This window comes from Sceloporus occidentalis, unplaced genomic scaffold (genome assembly GCF_023333645.1).
Source record: "Sceloporus occidentalis isolate IW3139 unplaced genomic scaffold, rSceOcc1.0.p SCAF_125, whole genome shotgun sequence".
Classification (NCBI taxonomy): domain Eukaryota; kingdom Metazoa; phylum Chordata; class Lepidosauria; order Squamata; family Phrynosomatidae; genus Sceloporus; species Sceloporus occidentalis.
In genome coordinates this window covers 1,176,973-1,197,211 of record NW_028317105.1, presented here as the reverse complement: position 1 = coordinate 1,197,211, position 20,239 = coordinate 1,176,973, and positions in this window count along the sequence as shown.

Here is a 20,239-nt window from a genome sequence, read left to right as displayed (position 1 = left end):
GGCCAGGTCCTGAATCAGCAAAGCAGCATTTGGGTGTTTTTTGTTTCTGGTCAGCATTGGTTTTTGCTTTTGGATCTACAATGGATGTAATTTTTTACACATTGGCCTTATCTGAGCCAAGTGAGGCCTGCATTTCTTTGCATGTTAGTATGTGTTCTTTTGTGACCTCTGGATGAGTCATCAATGTTGTAAACAATAGAATAGCTCAGTCTTAATCACCCAGTTGGGCACTCTGACTAATTACATTTTTATAGAGGAACAGACTTCATTAACATTGCCATAAAGTATCAGCTCAGTGTGGCGTTTGAACAGCAAAAGTCTCCCAAACTACCCCATGACTGATGACAATGGTGGCTTCCAGGTCTGCAGATAAAGCAGATTCATTAGAACAAATGGAGGCATAATTAGTTTTTTTTGTCAATCCTAACCTGCATTACCATTCACAGGACTTTGTTTTATGTGTTTTGTTTACTAAGAGGGTGGCAGATAAGTGAAACAGCCTCCCAACAAAAGCGGTAGCAGTTATTATAGTGAGATGATTTAAACATACCAACAACTGAGCGTTTACTTTGGGGAGAAAAAGGGAGATGAGAATAGGCCAATGGTTCTTATTTACCAGACATGTTTAAAAGACATGTAGCCTTTTTTCTTACAAAATATATTTGTTCTGAAAAGTATTTGATTCCACGAACATTTATTTATAGGACGCAGCATTAAAACTGGTTAAAGACGTCCCTGCTCCTAAACATAGCATGGCAAATACTAATGAATATTCAACTAGTTTTAACAAGACAACCTTGATTATCTTGGTGTGATTGATATTCATATCCAAGCAATTTTAAATCACGGTTTAGCTCTATTGATTAACTAAAGCACTGAAATTAGTTTACAAATCAGGTGTAATAAATCATCGTAATAATTTAAAACCAATGAATGTTACAAATTTCCAATCGACAAATATCAACACGGAATACACGTGTAATTATTAAAAAAACAAACAAACAAAAAACTAAATAAACCCAAAGCAATACTTTTCCAGGGGTTCCTCCATTACCAGTATCACAAAATAGCAAACAGACAAGAGGTTCCACTTATACAATATCTTCTGGATATAATAGAGGTAGAGTGTCTTCGTAGAGACTCAAGTGTATATATGAAGAGAAAAGAGATACACATAGAGTAACACTGTATAAGATATATAAAAAAAAACCAGTTACACTTGATTGAAAATGCACTCTCGCAGTATAAATGCACTAAAAACCAGCTCAAGTGCTATGAAGCTCAAACAATCATGGTTACTAAAAGCCGCCCTCCTGTCGGATGGAGCACAGGAACTCAATCGAGATACCTTCTCATCAAACGCAAACGAGGATCCTGGACGCGTAGGCGGACTTGGTGCCTGAATCAGCAACGTAAAAAATAATACAACTATCCACCTGCACCCTATTTTGCTGATATTTTATATATAAAAAAAAGAAATACTTTCTATGTGAATTAATGCATTTTGACTCATTTATGGATTCTTAGTCTGGCAATGCAACTTGGGATGCTGAAATTCTCACAGATGGGCTAATGTTGGATGATACATTTTGATTATTTTAGCCAAAATGATTACTATTTTTTCACGTTACCTGAAAAGGTTTGTTACCAACCATAAGATGTGTTCTGGAGATTTAATAAGGTCACGTTGTTGCATGCTGTGTGTCGCAATGACGGCTTTATCTGGCTAATGAGCGTACACAGATGAGCTGGTAAATGTTATCTAATAATATTACATTAACTTCATTATTATTTTTTTGTATACATCCAATTCAAACACATGGTTCAGTTAATTCGGCAAGAGAATTTTTAAGTTGACCATATGTCCTTTTAATATCTATTACCAGCAATGAGTCATTTGAAAATAATTATTATTTTTTTTGACTTGGACAAACTAATTTATAAAGACTTTGACTTCACTTTGGAAAAAGGGAAAAATAGATTTGGGTTAGAAAGCTTCACTTTGAAAGACCCGGACTAGGAAGGTATGAGTTAGTCGTGTAGGTACCACAATATTTAATAGCTAATAATTTTTGATTTTTTTTTTTACGTAAAGCTGGTAAAAATTCAATATATTCATAGCCAGTATAAGGCACAGAACAAACCCTGGCATTTCTTTCCAAAAGGGTTTCAAGCGCATGTAAAACCTCTGCGGCAAAGTTGGCTTTCTATTGATTAAGCTACTTGACCTTTGTCTACGGCATGTCATGGAAGAGAATGAAGACATATTGTATGCTGATGGTACTTGTAATTAATGTCTGATTACGATTTATTGATTTAGAAGGATCTATTAACATTAAAGCAGCAATCCCAATCTTCTGGCTAAAAATAAATCCTCAACTTCCAGACTATGCTTTTCTTCTTAATGGGTTCGTTATGTTTACCTATGTTCAGTTTCATATGTCAATCATGCAAGTCATTTCTTAAAATGTTCCATGATGAGGTATTTAAACGATTGCTTTTCTCCAGTATAATGCTATATTATATATATATATATATAAATCAAACCCAGGAGCAAATATCGTATTATTTGTAATCCACTTTTAAATTGTGTTTTCTGAAAAACTTGCTAGTATCTATATTTTTCAGCGTTGATAAAAAAAAGAGAAAAGGGAAATGTGATGGCAACATTTAAATAACAAATTTAACAAAGTACTGAAGGGAAGGAGGAGAAATATTAGAACAAGAGGCCATAATCTAAAACTAGAGCCTCAGAGGTTTAGATGTAATGTAAGGAAGCTTTAATTTACTTGCGGTAGAGACTAGTACAGTGTAGGAACTTAACCCATTAAAACCTGGCTTTCCATGCCGTCTTGAAAAAAAAATTGCCAGAAAATCTATCATGATGGCATGCAACATCATGAATAAAGCAGTAGTTCCATTCACAGAGAAAAAAAGGCAGTGATTAGTGCATGGAGCAGGCACTACGGCTGGCTGCTACTATGTCATGTTCCATTTTGTGCCTTGTTGCTTCCAAAAACCATACAAACCTACACATATTGGGTATTTACATTAATATATTTAGTGGTATTTTGATCTACTGAACTAGTTTGGGAAGAATTATCATAGGAAAATATTGCAATATTATTCATTATTTCCATTTATTATCCATCCAAGTGTTGGACAATACATCTTGAAATGATATCAAAAGAAACATCCATATGTCCTTGAAAAAAACCCAATATATAATTGTGTGGGTAAAAAGGAGAATCATAGTGAAAGAAACATAATGTAAAAATGCAAAGCCCTTAGTTTTTTGGGTATAAAATACCCTGAGTAAATAAGGGGTTAAACACACATGGGATCGGCATATGGCTCCTGAATCTAAGACAAGACCAGCGACAGATTAAGGATTGAGAAATATAAAAAAAACGAGCGAGGTAGACTGGCCGAGTGTTTCTTTTCTCCCGTCAGATTCTATGTTTGTCCTTCCTGTTCTGTTTGTGTAGGTAGTTACTAAAGCCATAGTGCAATTTTCTTTTTAATCACTCTTTTTAGTCACTTTGCATTGAATGGGCCCAAGTGCTGCATGCTAAAATATACTTCGTTACGTATTTACGGCCCAACAACAAACCATCCTTTTTATAACACAAACATTAAAGCAACTCAGGAATCCGGCAGTCAAAGTATTATGACCCTCTCCAACAATTTGCTATTTAAATTCAAGCTGTGTCTCCTGTTTTCACAAATAAAAAAATAACAGTAAACATGTTTTGAGAATGAAACTGACTCTTCCAAGGTTTGATGAAATGAATTTTAATTTTCAGATAAATCTAGAGAGTTTTATACTGATAGGAAATGTGCGCGGCTGTGCATCGCCATGGCAACGGGTGTAATTGCATTTTTACTTTCAAAGTCAGAATGACTTGAGTTATGTATGCCTAAAGAACAATGGAGCAAAAGATAGAGGTTATTTTTTATCTGGGTATGGGTATATTTTATTATCAGGTTTATGGCTATGTCATTGCATTTACACCGGTGAAAATAGCATTAACTATCAGCCAGCCACTGTTTCAAAGAATATTAAATGCATTTATTACCAGTGAGGTTGGAACAAATAGCATATTTATCAAATGTAGAGACTCATTTACCTTGGTCATTTATTTAAAAAAAAAATATTTAAACTATAGAAAATAGGGTTTGCGTAATGGCCATTATTTCTCTAGATGGTAGTTTATGGGCGACACATTTTTCTTGGGTTTCTACTGTGTGTTATCCTGAACGTGGTTAGGCTTGTCCTCTATCCCTACACAACCACAGCACACCCTACCACCAAAATTGGAAGTGACAACTTGCCCCAGAATAGACATTTCCGACCTATACAAGCATGAGTGCTTGAGACTTGGCAAAAATGTGAGTCTAGTTTGCAAATTTATTAATGCCAACTCACATTAACACTCACAAAAAAAAAAATCACAATTCACATACAGTCCCTCGCAGTAGAGTCGAGAGCATATGAGTTAAAAAAAAGGTAGTCAAACTGCAAATTCATTTGCCAGCGAGACGCTAATTCTGTTCACTCGCACATCCTCATCTGAAACGCACAAAATGTAAAGTTGTGGGTATGTTACCTTAGTCTCAGCTAACCTGACCATTTGACGTTTTAGTTAATTGGCCCATACGTCTGGTTTCCCCCCCATATTAAACATTACGTGAATATCAAGGTACTGATTTTTTTCCTTATTTTTCTAAATAGATGAAACTCTGTTTAATGTTAGGACAAATATGTTAAATAACATAACAAATACGTATTTTTACCTTCAATAATTGTTATGTTTCTGTTGCTTTATAATTGCAGTTAAAAAAAATCACAATACCGTATTTGCTCGATTATAAGACGACCCTGATTATAAGACGACCCCCCAAAATCTGAATATTAACTTAGGAAAAAAAGAAAAAGCCTGAATATAAGACGACCCTAAAGGAAAAAAAGTTTTACCAGTAAATGTTAATTCATGTAAACTATTTTTTTTAAATAAAAGCTATGATTGAGAAAAATATTTTTTTTTGTTTTTATTTCCTTGTATTTTCCAACCTGTCCCCCAGTTACGCACATCTGCCCCAAGGCTTGCCACACCAATATGGCACTGTGGCCCATGATATGCCTTTTAACCCTCTATATGCCACTGTGCCCCATGGTATGCCTTTTGACCTCCTATGTGCCACTCTGCCTCCAGAAATGCCTTATACCCCTATTTCCCATTCTGGCATTTAGGGGGTTAAAATGCATATTATGGGGCAGAGTGGCATATAGGGAGGTATAAGGCATTCCAGGAGGCAGAGTGGCATTAAGGGAGTTAAAAGGCATTGTATAGAGCACTCTGCCTCCAGAAATACCTTATACCCCTATATGCCACTCTGGCATTTAGGGGGTTAAAAGGCATATTATGGGGCAGAGTGGCATATAGGGAGGTATAAGGCATTTCAGGAGGCAGAGTGCTCTATTTAATGCCCCCTTAATGCCACTATGCCTCCTGAAATGCCTTATACCTCCCTATATGCCACTCTGCCCCATAATATGCATTTTAACCCCCTAAGTGCCAGAGTGGCATATAGGGGTATAAGGCATTCCAGAAATGCCCTATGCCCCCATTTAACACACACACACACACACACACTTACCGGGCTTCCAATTTCCTGCTGTATTGCCGGGGCAGCGGGTTGACGTCTCCTTCCACTGCAGCCGGAAGGAGGTGGAGTTGGCAGCGGGGGTTTGTCTGCGTCCGTCGCGGATACCTTCCCCGGCTGTCAGAGATCAGAGTTCCCCTGATCTCTGACAGTCGGGGAAGGTATCCGCGACGGACGCAGACAACCCCTGCTGCTAGCCACACCTCCTTCCGGCTGCAGCGGACGTTGTCTACGCGAATCGCTTAGACGTCAACCCGCTGCCCCGGCAATACAGCAGGAAGCACCGGTAAGTGTGTGTGGGGGGTGTGGGGTGTGTGTGGGGTGTGTGTGGGGTGGGAGACAGGAGGATCCAGGTCCCCTGCAGCGGTGCGGGGGATCTGGATCTTGGTCTCATAATCAGACCTCTATTTGAGGTCTGATTAGAAGACGACCCCGATTAGAAGACGAGGGGTATTTTTCAGAGCATTTGCTCTGAAAAAAACCTCGTCTTATAATCGAGCAAATACGGTAATTCTACTGATACGTTCTATGTTTTGTATGTTTTGTATTGATTCCACATTAAAAATGGTTTTATACTTAATTGTCACCATAACAAAAATGGTATACACTACAACACAGGTAACAAGAATGTCACAATTATGACCTCGTTATCAAAATTTATGTTTGTGGGAAATTTACTTTTTTTGTTTGAACGGCCCGTCGCCACGCTCTGTTTGCTTGTTGCTAGGAAGCATATATATTTATTTATGATTACATAAAGTTGCACCATAGCTTTTGTTTTATGTAAAACATAATCTTTCCTTTCTCCGGAGTCTGTCAGTTTTATGTGTGGCATTTCTCTGTCACTATTTTATGCAGACTTTTGTTTTATATTCTGAAAGATGTTTAGTTTTTTTTTTTTATGTCGGCTATCAACAGCATTATGTTCTTGAGTGATTTGTAATCAAGCCTCAGAGTGGTATAGACATACAAGTTAAAAAAAGGGTATTTTAAAACTGCTCCTATTATTTCTGTTTCCAGAGATGCCACGATCTATTACGTACTTTGGGCTTTTACTTCGTCCTCTTAATAACCAGGGCAAAGTTTAATGTAGCGAAGATGTCGGAGACTACAGTCAACACATTAAGATGAGTGGTCCATTCTATTGAATGATGTTATAAAACAAGACCATAGTTATTAGAAACTACGTAAGATACGCAATTAGCTGCATCTTTTCTTCATAATTATGTCAACCACGGCCTCCATGTTTCTTTGCGATGAAACAGAAGGTGTGACATCTCAGAATGTAAGCAATTGTATTAACCCCTTAAGGACAATGGACGCTCCCTAAACCCATTGAAAACAATGCATTTTGATGTACATGTACGGGCTGTGTCATTAAGGGGTTAAACTGGGGCCAATGCCAATTTCTTTCAAACCGGGACAGTGTTTGAAAATCGTATCTGTCCCACAGAGCCTTTTGGGATGTATGGTTATTAGAGATTAGTGCATCAAAAATTTATTACGCCTCTACTTTACAATCCTACCTACCATGGCTTGCTTCAGTTATAAAGCCCATTGTATAGATTTTATGGAAACAGCAAGCTAATTGGGCTACCAGATATTTCTAATATCCTGATTGAGTCACCCGAATTTAAGCAGATGTTTCATCCGTGATAGACCATTGAGGAAAAACCACCAATTGAGATACGTACATATCTTCCATTCACAGTCTCTGGCTTGAAATATGTGAAATTTAAGGTATATCATAAAATATTAATTGCTTTGCAGAGATCAGCTTATTACATTTTCGTAGAGAAATATAATATGATCCTCCTCCCAATCTAGTTAACTAACATATGAACTGTATAAGGAGCAAACATTGTGGTAAAAAGTGGTGCAATCACCATGGTAACCATTTGAGCGTTCCTATACCTATTTTATCTTTTCCATTTTGCACAAGAATTCACTGGTGCTAGTTGTTGATTGATAACCTATGGACAAGGACAACTGATCCATGGTGTTAACTCATTAAAATTATTTAGATCCACAATTTTCCCTGTATAATTAATCTGTGCCGAATTGAGCCAAACCTTTTAATACATTTCCAAAATTTCAAGGCTCTTTTTGTGTTGCTGCCTATTACAAAATTAGACCTCAATGGGCCAATTAATATTCAGGATAAGAACAACGATAATTATCAGGTGTTTTAATTAGGAAAAGTTTAGTGATAGTTAATTATGTGTTCAATATATATATATATATATATATATATATATATATATATATAACCACAAGTGCTGACTTAGCAAGTTTATTGGCAACTCATGTCACTGGGAAGAAGGGGCTCTAATGGTCAGCTTTCTGCGACAAACATTTCTTTCTTTCATTCTTTCTTTCTATCTATCTTTTCATATTTCTGTCTCCCTCTGTGTCTCTCTACATTATAAAATGCTCTATATCAGGACCTGACTGATGATAAAAAGCGGCCCTGGCACTTTAAGGCCAACAGCCGTATAGCCATCAGCTGAATATGTTCACTGTGCTGTTACACTTTCCACATCGAAGTATCAATCACTGGAATGGTAGAAAAGGTGAGGGTATGAAGTCAACAGCCTCTGGCCAGTTGCGCAAGATGGCCAATTTGAGCCAGCAATACATTATACTTTTCTATCAAATAAGTCATTTGAATGAGGCTATACGTCTCGCACTTTTCTACGGCACACTGGGCAATTAAAACAAACATATAAACACTTGCAGACTTTCTTAAACACGCCCTGTTGAATGTTCTGCATCAGAATCAAGTCTCTGCAATTAGCAGACGTGCAAGGAATACGTTGCTGGCAGGTACCGTCGTTATTTCCAGGGAACCTCATTGCAGCTCAGCGTGATTGCGCCTAATAATGAAAATTTAACTCGTGTTTGCATACCGTCCTGGTAGGGATTTCAGCAAATGAATAACTCTCCATTAAATGCGTCCGTGGCTATCTTTTGGATTAAAATTCATAATTGACTTACAACATTTATTCAAGGGCACAATTAAGGGAGCTGCCCGTATTGAAATAACAGACGGAATTAAAATTCATCAGTCCTGAAGAATGTATGATCATTGAGTATTTTTATCACTTGCTGAAACTAATAGAAAATGAATGCTTGACTGGCACAGAGCAAAGAGCTGTCTTTTACAGGGGGGGCAAAAGATGAAGCTGCCTGAGAGACCTGCTTTTAGACAATGAACTTGGAGCGATGGTTGGAAACTGCGTGTTGGTCAAGGCATAGAGATATTTTGGAACCAGTATGGTACTAGTTAACCCTGAGTTTCAAGAACTGAAAAATTGATATATCTCCAGACTGGCCATCTCGCATATTGGGCAAGTGCTCGTTTGCCCACTGCCCAGCATCTCTCCATCCACACCAGATCTGCTGCTCCAGATCTGGGTTGGGTGCTGTAGTGGTTGGCTATTTGTTGGATAAGCCTGACTGCATGCTATGTGAGCATAAAACCGCAACTAGCAGCCTGTCATATCCAGTCACCCACTGCACTGATGTCATTAAGTGGCTGCTGGCCGTTAAGCGCCGGGGCCGCCTTATTATCCCCAATCTGGCCCTATTGACCCAAGAGAAGAAGGCTTCTTTAATTGTCGGCGATGCCTTTTATAGGGAGCAGACATAGAAAAATAAACTTTTGGGACCCCAGAGGTCTCTTCATCTGATGAAGTTATCTTTTCCATCTGAAGAAGAGACCCGCAGCGTCCAAAAATCGCATGTGACTGCATCTTTTCCTTCCTTGGTCCAATTAAAGGTATCACCTACAGTTTAAGACTCCGTGCCTATTAAACTGTGATCATTTAGAAGCCCAGCTGTCGTATATAAAATATTATTTCAGTTCACATTTTGTAAGTCATACGTATAATTAGAATATATGTTTGTTGCTGGTTAAAATATTTTGCAAGTTGAAGTTTTATATTGATAAAGTGCTATTCATTTTGGATATTTCTGGGTATTTGCATGCATATAAATGTGTCCTCTAACAGTCTGGATACATCCCCGGCATCTGCCTCTATCACTGATTTTACAGTATATGACCAATTTGGGAGAATTGAGATAATCAATCATGCTGTCATTGACTTAATGTACCTGGTATTTAAAGAAGATGTTTGAATCTCTAGAGTGGTCAGAAAACTCCCATAATGCATGTTTTCATAGATAATTGCTTAGATGAAATAACTTTTTTGCAGGTCTTGTCTTTTTTTTTTCCTCAGGTCTAAACTGCTTCTTGTGCTGATTTATTTTTCGTTAACGCCGTCAGTAATGTTATCTTTAATATCGAAGCACCTGTATGTAAAAAAAAAAAATAGAAGAGGAATCCAATTTTGCTTGAATCCTGCCAACACGTTGATTACCTTGCACTCATTTAGCATCAGGTACAAACATTACCAAACACCCATCAATAGTTTGAGCCGCGGATGTCTTTGTGGTGCCTTATCAGATACATATGCCGCCACTGATTAAAAACAGACAATTGAAATATCCGGGGAGCTTCCCCAAAAATCCATTTTAAAATTAGTTATCTGTCATTAACTAAACAGTCGCCTTAACTATGTACTTTCAGCTAGTTCTATAACATCTTGCAGAAAAAAGACCCGCTGTTAGGACCACCTAATGACTTGGCATTGATTTTTCTTATCTAGAGAATTTTGCAGAATTCTTAAAATATATTTTAATCTAATAGCCAATATCTGGATGCTCTTTCGCCTTAACTCAGAGTAATAACTGTCTTTTTATGGAAGGAATACCTCTAGGATTCACACTTTTTTTTTTCTTCAAATTGCTTGTTTGTTGCTAAATCAATTCTCATTTTTTAAGTATACATTGTGCAGCGATAATAGAAGCCCAGGTCACTTTGCAGAAAAATTAAAACCTGAATTAATTATTATTATTATTATTATTATTATTAATATTATTATCATCATTAATTGTTTATATAACACCAACAATTTCCGCATAGCGTCTTACAGTCCATATATTCAAAGGGTATGACAAAACTGGAATTGCCAGATTGAGATGACCGATATGTTAGGCAAAGAGGGTGCTGCCCGTTTACCTAGAGGGGATGGGATATAGAATTTTCTTTTATTATTAAATTGATTAATGTTTTAATTTATTATATTCCCATATTAACTGATGGACCCTTTAAAACTCAGTTACCCATTACACCTTGCTACATGATGGTGGCAAAGTCTAGGAACTTTTTTTAGGGACAAGGGATCTGGTGCTCACAGTGCTCACCCACCATAGCTATACAAATGTGTAGCTATGGGGACCCATCTGTAAATGGGACCCATCTGGGAATCTTGGGGCCCCCTTGGACACCTCGGACCCATTGCCTGAGCTTTACCTCCTGCTACCCCACCGGCTTCATCAGGCTCCCTTACATTATCTTCATTGGATTTAGCTCAACGATATACCCTTCTCAACCAAAAGCATTCCTGTTACATGTTAAATGATGGTATTGCCATCTTCGTAGCCACTAGGCTATGAAATGTTGCCAATATAAATTGTGACATGTTTTCAAATGTCTACTGTAAAGAAGAAAGTAAAATCCATACTTACTGAATCCTACAAAGACATCAATCAAGTGTTCACACTAACAACACTTATTTTATTCTTTCTCCCCAGTCTCTCTGGACACCATTTTTTAATCTTCTAATCTTGTATTATAGCTGACCCCCAGTTTTTTCATTATCCTGAGAGCTTTTCAACTGATGAGAAATAATATAATCCACAACACGCATATTCCTGATGTGTTTCTGAATATGAGTAAAAAAATTTAAAAAAAGTCCATTAATTCATTTTCCCTTAATGCAGTATTAATTGTGACTCATTCACAGGCTATTGGGCACATCCAGAAAAAGTACTTTGCACGTGTAAAGATAAACCACTACGATAATTCTTGGCATTTATATCTACTATCCAGGATAATATAGGCCTCATTACACCCAAGGAAAACTAATGGAACCTGTATCAAAGAATAAAACGAAAACGAGGCCCGGAAAACATTATATTTTATTTGAACAGATTAATCCTAACATTAAAGAAATATGATGTCATTAGCATGCTTTTTTTTGGCAATAGGCGAGATACATTCAGCTATACTGTTTACTATTCCCCGTGATATGACACGCTCAGTTGTTAATTGTAGAACAAAAAAAACGACAATCGGTTGTAATTCATTACTTCATAAATACGGTTTCAAATTAGGATACGGGATGTGAGATCTACGATTTGAATATAAAATGTAGCAGATGTTACGTAGGTTAGTGTCTGGTGAATCAATTATTAAATACTTTTTTTTTTAACAGAGCTATGAGCATGAAGAAATCATTATACTTGTGCGAAGAAACGGATTATAGCTGAGTGGTCTGTAATTGCTTTAAGTAAAGGCGTTAAAAGAGGACCACAGAGTTGGAGTTGTGCTGCAGTCCTTGAGCTGCAGCTTCTCCAAAATTAATCATTTTCGTTTCTTTTTTCCCCCCTCTCCTTTCAAAAGGATGAGGATAATAGTTCAGGACATGAGGGTCAATTTCTGGGCATATATGAAATTATGGGACAGTACCATTAAAAGGATTTTTTTTTAATCCAAAAATTGACAGTAGCATATCCTCAATATTTTAAGTCAACATAAAATGGGCCTAAACATATCCTCTATTTTTTTTTCTTCCTGTAAAATATACATAGTTGAGTGATTACAAAAACGTCAATGGTGCATTTTTCTTTTTTTCTTCACTTACAAAAAATATCTTAAACAGCCAGTCCTAACTAGATTTATTGTGGTTTACATGTCAAAAAAGTGCGTTCAAAACGAGAAAGAAACGAATAAACAAAACAGCTGGGAAACCTTACAATATAGATGAAAAAGACATTTACAAATCTAAACATGTCAATGGCTGCATTTATTCAGCTGAGTCTTGCTATTCTTTTCAGCGATAGTTCCAACAGACAAAATACAGTCATTACAAGAGGCTCACATGAGTTTAATGTTAGGCTTCTTAAGCATAAGTTATGTTTGCCCATTTTCTGCTCCCAGGGCGATTGGAAATAATAGCAAATGTATCACATGCACAATAGCTGTGTATGACAGTTAAGAAATCATCCAAGAACAGAATTGTTTCATTATGAACCAATGATGATTTCGGTATACCAGAGCATTGCTGTATTAAGTCGCTGTCTCCATCCATCTCTTTATATAAAGCCTGCTTTACAGAAATCGAAAGATGGCAGTCATAATAGTAGGTAGGAGTTATAGTTCACTCTGGTAAGACGCTGTGCTACTAGAAGGTTAGCAAGCATGTAACAATGTAAAATGATTGCTTCGCAACTGGAAGTTTTACTCTAGAATGGCAGGTCTGCTAAAAATTCTTATGAAACAATTAAGTTTGTAGTATTTTATATATTTGTGACCAGTGGTGGATTCTTGCCTAGCCTAAGCAGGCCTCAGTCTAGGGCTGGGGCGTTCAACCTGTGGCCTTCCAGCTGCTGCAGGACTACATCTCCCATAGTTGAGGAGAAAAAAAGAGATGGAAGAGAAGAACGTTTTAATCAAGGCAGGTCTGTGGTATGTGTAAGTGTATGGTGTTAGAGTGAGTTTGTATGTGTGTGTGTTTTATTTACTAGGGGAGGGCACAGAAGAAATATTGCATTCAGGTTCCACTAGCATTAGGCTCACCTTTGCCGATGTCATGCAATAACTGATTTACTTACCTCTAAACACAATATAAAAAAGTATACACAAATAAAACAAACCAATTTAGGGTTTAAAGGGTTACATGTTGTCAGTCTTTTTTGTGATAAAAGACTCCACTGTTCATAAGGTCATAAGGTTTTCTTTCCAAAATGTCTTCCTTAATTGTTACAAAGTCTGCCTTGTATTCCTCACACTTTTAACGATCTGAGTGAATACTAGACTTGTGCATTCGGATTCGGGCGAACATGAAAACGAACACGAAGGGTGCGTTTTCGTTGTTCAGCCCGAATAATGAATATACGAACATGGCGGCCACAAATTGGTTGATGCCGGGCCTGCAGGCGACCAATAGGCTCACTCACACGGCCCTTTAACTCCTGACTGTGCAACTTGGCCTGGGGAGACCATAGACTCCCTGCTCCAAAAGTTAAGGGTCCGTACAATTGACTTTATTGGTCGTTCGTACAGGCTTTTAACTCATGGACAGGGCCGGCCTTAGGGGTGTGCGACCTGTGCGACCGCACAGGGCGCCATGGTTGCAGGGGCGCCTGACTGGGACTTAGATTAAAGCATCGTTTTGTTTTTTTTTGTGTTTTTTTTAAAACTTTATTTAACATCATTCATGTTAAATAAAGTTTAAAAAAAAACGATGCTTAAATCTAAGTCCCGGTCAGGGGCGCCGAGCGGTTGCTCGTGAAGTTCTCGGCAACCGCTCGGCGCCCCTTACTCTCCGTGACTCCGTCGCTGTGCCGGCATCTCATGTTGAGCGCCGGACTATTCCGGCTCTCAACATGAAATGCCGGCACCGCGGCAGAGAGAGAAGACGGATGCCTCCCGCTCTCACCGCAGGACTCCGGCAACAAGGTAAGTGGGGGGGGGTGTAGTTTGAAGGGTGTAGTTTGAAGGGGCAGAGGGGGGGGTGTAGTTTGAAGGGGCAGAGGGGGGGTGTAGTTTGAAGGGGCAGGGGGGGTGTAGTTTGAAGGGACAGGGGGGTGTAGTTTGAATGGACAGGGGGGGTAGTTTGAAGGGGCAGAGGGGAGGGGTAGTTTGAGGGGCATGGGGGGGTAGTTTGAAGGGGCAGTGAGGGGGGCGCCAGAGGAGTAGTCCGCACAGGGCGCCACAACGCCTAAGGCCGGCTCTGCTCATGGAGCAGGGAGACCAGTGGTCTTCTTTTGGCCAAGTTGCGGCACCAGGATTTTAAAAGTCTGTACGAGTGACTCTATTGGTCGCCAGCATGGGGCTCATCTGGCATCAACCATTATGCCATCTACCCTGATTAAAAAATATATGTTTAGTTTGCCATTTGCTAGTTTACTTTGGAACATGTGGGTAGTTTATTCAGCATTCATTAGAATAAGGTGTTAAGCATTAGCTGTGATATTATGACATATAATATCTTAGCTTTGTATTTAAAACATGCATTTATTTGAACACTTGTTAAACATTCTATAAACGAATGTTTAAATATTTTCCTCATAAAAAAAGATAGGAAATAGTTCTCGGGTAATTCACTTTTCTGTTCTGTTTCCATTATTCTGTAGAATTGTTTTAATCTAAATTCCATTAGAACACTTATTGAGAATTACTTGGCTTGTATAATCTTTATGACTATTGAACATAATATGGGGGTTTGTGTTATTATACATCTAAACCATGAAAGATGTTGAACTTGTATCCAAGAGCTGAACCACTTTCTGTTCCTACAAAAGGCATTTTGGTTGTTCTGTGTTTAAAAATGTAAGGTATGATAGGAAGCAATCAGCAGGAACATTCCATTTTATTGTACTGTTTCTTTAATTTGACAATTATTTTTATGCGTTTGTGATTTTTACTTTTCTATTTCTACTTTCATCACTGATTTTAATGGTTTGCTATTTTTCTCAAATCTAATTGTGACATGATCAAGGCACTAGATACATTTGTTGGGTCATGTTGAGAGTATAGGTTCAATAAATAACGACAGACACCAATTGGATTTTGAAAGGCCACAGTTTTATTTATGGAAAGTATTGTGACACGTAAAACTTTATTCCTTAAACTTGTGTAACCTCCAATCTTAATGTACGAACCGCCAGATTTTACCCTTTAGAATCAAGGAGGTTACAACCACCGACCGTGCGACAACTAAGTGACTTAACATCGATACCTCATCACAGGTAACTCACACAAACATGTTGCCGCGTACACCAACCACGAGCCGTAAAGCCGCACTAGCTCGTGGTGTAAACGAAGGCCCTCCCTTTCCCATGGGACCCTGCCCGTGGAAAAAAGGCCCACCATAACTCTCAATAACCACGGATTCCATACCTCGGATGAAAACCGCGACAATTTCACCTCATACCATGAATAAACCAACCATAAAACCTGACGGGAACTTCAGTTCCCCGTCACACCAAAGAACCATCAGAAAAAACACAGGGAGAGTGGGAGGGAAACGCTTCTCTCTGCCTCTCCTTCCTGTTGTAAAGAAAATGGTAGAGGATCAGAGAAAAAGCAGCCCTATTTAAAGACCCTTAACCCCACCCCACCATAAACCCTTGACCTATGGCAAACTAGCCATGAGGTTATCATGCCCCCCTAGCATGATCCAGGCCTGATCATGCGGCCCCTTCTTTGATGCTGTGTATCCGGGGCCCACTTTTGTCCAGGTCTAATTAGTTAGTTTGCTATTTACTTTCTATGCACTGTCCTAATTCTTTCACCTATTTACCTTATTTTATGTGACATATAAATCATGTTCTTCAAATTCATTTAGGTATTAATCCACAAATGATATCTCTTATTTCCTGCTGCATATGTTTAAACAGGAAGTTTGTCCCAACTTCCTGTTTCGACTGACAATAGGATTCCAACGCAATCTTCACTGACAGATCATGGGAAATGAAGAACAATTTACATTAATTGTTTTCAACTATACCTTTATTGTCTATCACATTCTATCATATTCAGGAAAAAATACACCTGAATAAATTAAATTAGAATATTATATAAAAAATTATTTTTCAATGGATTTATGAATTTATCTCAGATAAAATTTCCTGTATAAAATTACTTTGAATCGTTTCAACGTACAAAGGTTTCTATAATAGTTTTATGGTTCTAGAATTTCTACAATTTCTCTGAATAAGAAAAGCTACCCGTCTTGTAGCTTGTTATAATATTTGCTGAAGAACATTTAAATATTATCTTTACTTGTTAATAATACTCTTTCTAGCCCATCAAAATGTTGATAAAAAATTAATATTCAATGAAGTAAGAAAAAGTGTTTTTAAATGTTTTCAATTCCGACTGAGCAGTGTACGAGGCCTGACCCAGGCCAACGCACCAGCCCCACCCCCGGCACTTACCTCCATGGACACAATCATGTGAAAAGGGAGATTGCCCACTCTTGGCCATGAAGAAGTGACACAAAAAGGGTGCCACATTATCTTACTCCGGTCCACAACAAGACCTACCACCCTCGTCATAACCTAAATCATCTTAGACACCAATGCACCAATGGCTAGAATGCCCACATTGGTCACAATGACCACAACGGCCATGTTGGCCACATTGGCGACCCTTTACTGCCTCTTTAAAAATAAAAACACGTCGTGTGGATATATCAAGGAGAAATCAGTACAAAATATAACTTTCTCCAACCAGCTGCAAACGTGCGTCAAGCATTTAGATAAAAAAAATCATTCGCTTTAATACTTTAGGATTCTTCACAAGATGTAATTAAATCATAATGTGGACAAGGCTGATTTCAAACTTAGCATGTACCTAAAATAAACCTGATTCATTTGGTTATGTGTAATCCAGAAATGAAAAACCAGTCTTCACTATTTTGCATTTGAAATGAGCAAGTACTTTTAGAAGGGATAATTATCATTTTAGGGTTAACAAATATAATGAATATACCTGGACCATACTTAGTAGGGGGGGGTATTTACTGATAAAATGCTGTGTTAAAGAGGCAGTACTGCTCATTTTATTCAAGTATCAATTAGGTATACTGCTTGTTGAGTTTTACTGAAATCTCTAGGTCTAGGATGAATGACAATGAGCGCGCATGCACAGGCGTGTTTAATAGACCAGCACTTATGTTATACATTACACCGAGGGGGTGAGTTTTGGACCCTTGCAGAGTGTTTCACAAAAGAAACTACAAAGCGACACAAGGGAATTGCTGGTGGTCTGCTCAAGGACGCCCCTCACTTTGTGGCACCTGAGCAACGGCTCTTCTTGCTCGTTGGAAGCTGCAGACCTGGCTGTCATGGCCTCCTCTTTAAAACATTACATGCTAAAAATACAACAATGCATAAAATGATGTCCTTGATTCTAACAATTGTGCTTTCCTGGCAAGCACATTCTGTTTTGATTATAGAACAACTCATTTGGGATAACTTCCAGATCATCATATAACAACACTGGTTGTTGTCGATATTAAAACCTCATGTACCAAATAAAAAAAACAACAAAATATGATAATATAGTTGTGTATATATATATATATATATATATATATATATATATATATATATATATGTATATATATGTAAAAATAATATTTTATACATATGTATAGAAAATATATTTCTATAAAAATATAGAAAAAAACCTAATTAAATAAATAATAACTGCCCCTATGCCGTGCTGGAGCTTCTCCCTAAGATAACTACTTTTATGTATTTATTTAAGTTAAACAAAAGCAGATGGAAGTAAATGCAGATTAAGGATATTTTTTTTGTTCTGGTGGATCTCTATGGCTTTAATCTAAACCAACTCATATTTTCTGCTTTCTCCACTGAAAAGGGTTAAAAACCTTAAAAACTGTTACTTCCAAACTTCCAAAATTCATATATAGAAATATTTAACTTCCCCACGGCTACTCCAGGGTACAATCGTCCAATTTCCAATCAAATTTAATTTTCAACCATGATTGTTGGTTGAAGCTGACAGAATTTCAACTACATTTATTAAAAGAAGAAGAAAATAGAGGAGTAAAAAAAAATTATGCTTTTCATACATTTGTTATTGTTATTAAACGAGAAATATGAACGATGCTGGTTGACACAGACAAATGTAACGACAGACCGGTCCAAATAGCCCCCCTAATCCCTAATGGATCCTAATCCATTTCTGCTGATATATCATTCAAATCAGTTAGCATTGCCTAATTGAGCTATGCACCATGACATCAGATATTTAAAGGATACCAGCTGGGATACTATATTTTACCCAAGTACTTCACAAGTTGTCTTTGCTTGATAAAGTGTGGCCATTTAACCTTTAGTTAGGTAAATTAAACCCTTGTGATATATCACTTTACAAAGGTAAATCGTGAGCTTGAATTTCCTGGCAAAAAAAAACTTCAGCAATGTTATGTGATGCCAAACACTTACCTCTTCTCTTAGCTAAATTCTTGGCTGGCTGACTCCCATTAATGTTTTACTCCATTATTTTAAAGTTGACATCTACTCGGTAATTACTGCAGATACCACCTCTGGTGTAATTAAAGAATGATTATGTGAAGTGAAATGAGCTAAGATCAACCACGTTCATCAGTATGCCAAGAAACCGTTCGTCAAACAATATTGATGAAGTACAGTGGTCATTAAATAGAGGGATGAAATAGGAAACCTCATTGTGTTAATGCAGAATATTGAAATCATTATTAATATTCTGAAAGAAAATATGTATTACGTCATTTATTTGTAGTTTTGTACCATACATTGCTTAGAAAGTGGAGTTAGTGGTTAAATAGCAAATGATGCCTCAAGTCTCCTTCTTGTGTTATTTATGTCTTTTAATTACTTGTAGGACAAAAATACGATTACAAATGACTTTATTAGTTCACAGTATTGGCTACTTCTTGTCCCTTTCATTAAGAAACAACTAGGTTATCCATTAAAACATTAATTACACTGTTCATGATGCCATTATAAGTGTCAATCACCAGTTAGAAGACTAACTTCAGGAATCGTGCCTTATTGTTTCCTGTTGGATTTTAGGTTTCTTCATGTACTGTACGTCAAGCAGAAACAATGAGAAAACAATGTAATATACGTATATGATGCATACAATGTATGGAACTTGTGAAATGTATCCAATCTATCATTAGGTAGCTAAAGAATTATTAAGTTTGTTTGATTCCATGGTGAAATACCTGGTGTAACAATACATGTGATCGTGACTTAAGTACCTCAGTGGTACTGAAGCACCTGTGACCCCAAACCTGGTGGTTCAGCATGAAACATGGAGATCCATTCCCCTGCTCTCTGCGTACTCTAAATAAAGACACAAGGATCATTGGGTTATGACATCATTAACCAGAACTCTTTGTACCCCAGACAATGTTTTGGGGTGTAACAGATATCAGTGTTCCAAAGTGGACCACTAGACTGACTTCCCCTACTACCTACACTATATATATTATATATTAATAGAAGAGGAAAGCAACGGGTACTAAAGAAGGAACATGGGGAGGGGGGCTCTGGTTATAAGGTTCAGTTAAAACAGATCTTGTAGGTAGAAGGAAACTCAAACTTTAGGTGTCAAGCATAGAGGAATTCTTCATTCAGATCTTGAAACTGGTGATTAACACCTGACATCAGTCATATACGAAATACACATCTGATATAGATAAATATACATTGAGATAATCATTATCCTACATATGTAAAAATCAATTCATCCATTTGAAGATTTTTTTTCATGAAAAAGGAAATGTTAATTATGGAAACTCATTTGTAGTCAAACTAAGGGACAGGGGCATCGTGTTTAACAACTTTACAACTTGATGCATAGTAGCTTGTGCAATTCTCCAAGTATCCTTAGGGGTCTATTTATCAAGTCATTCTGACT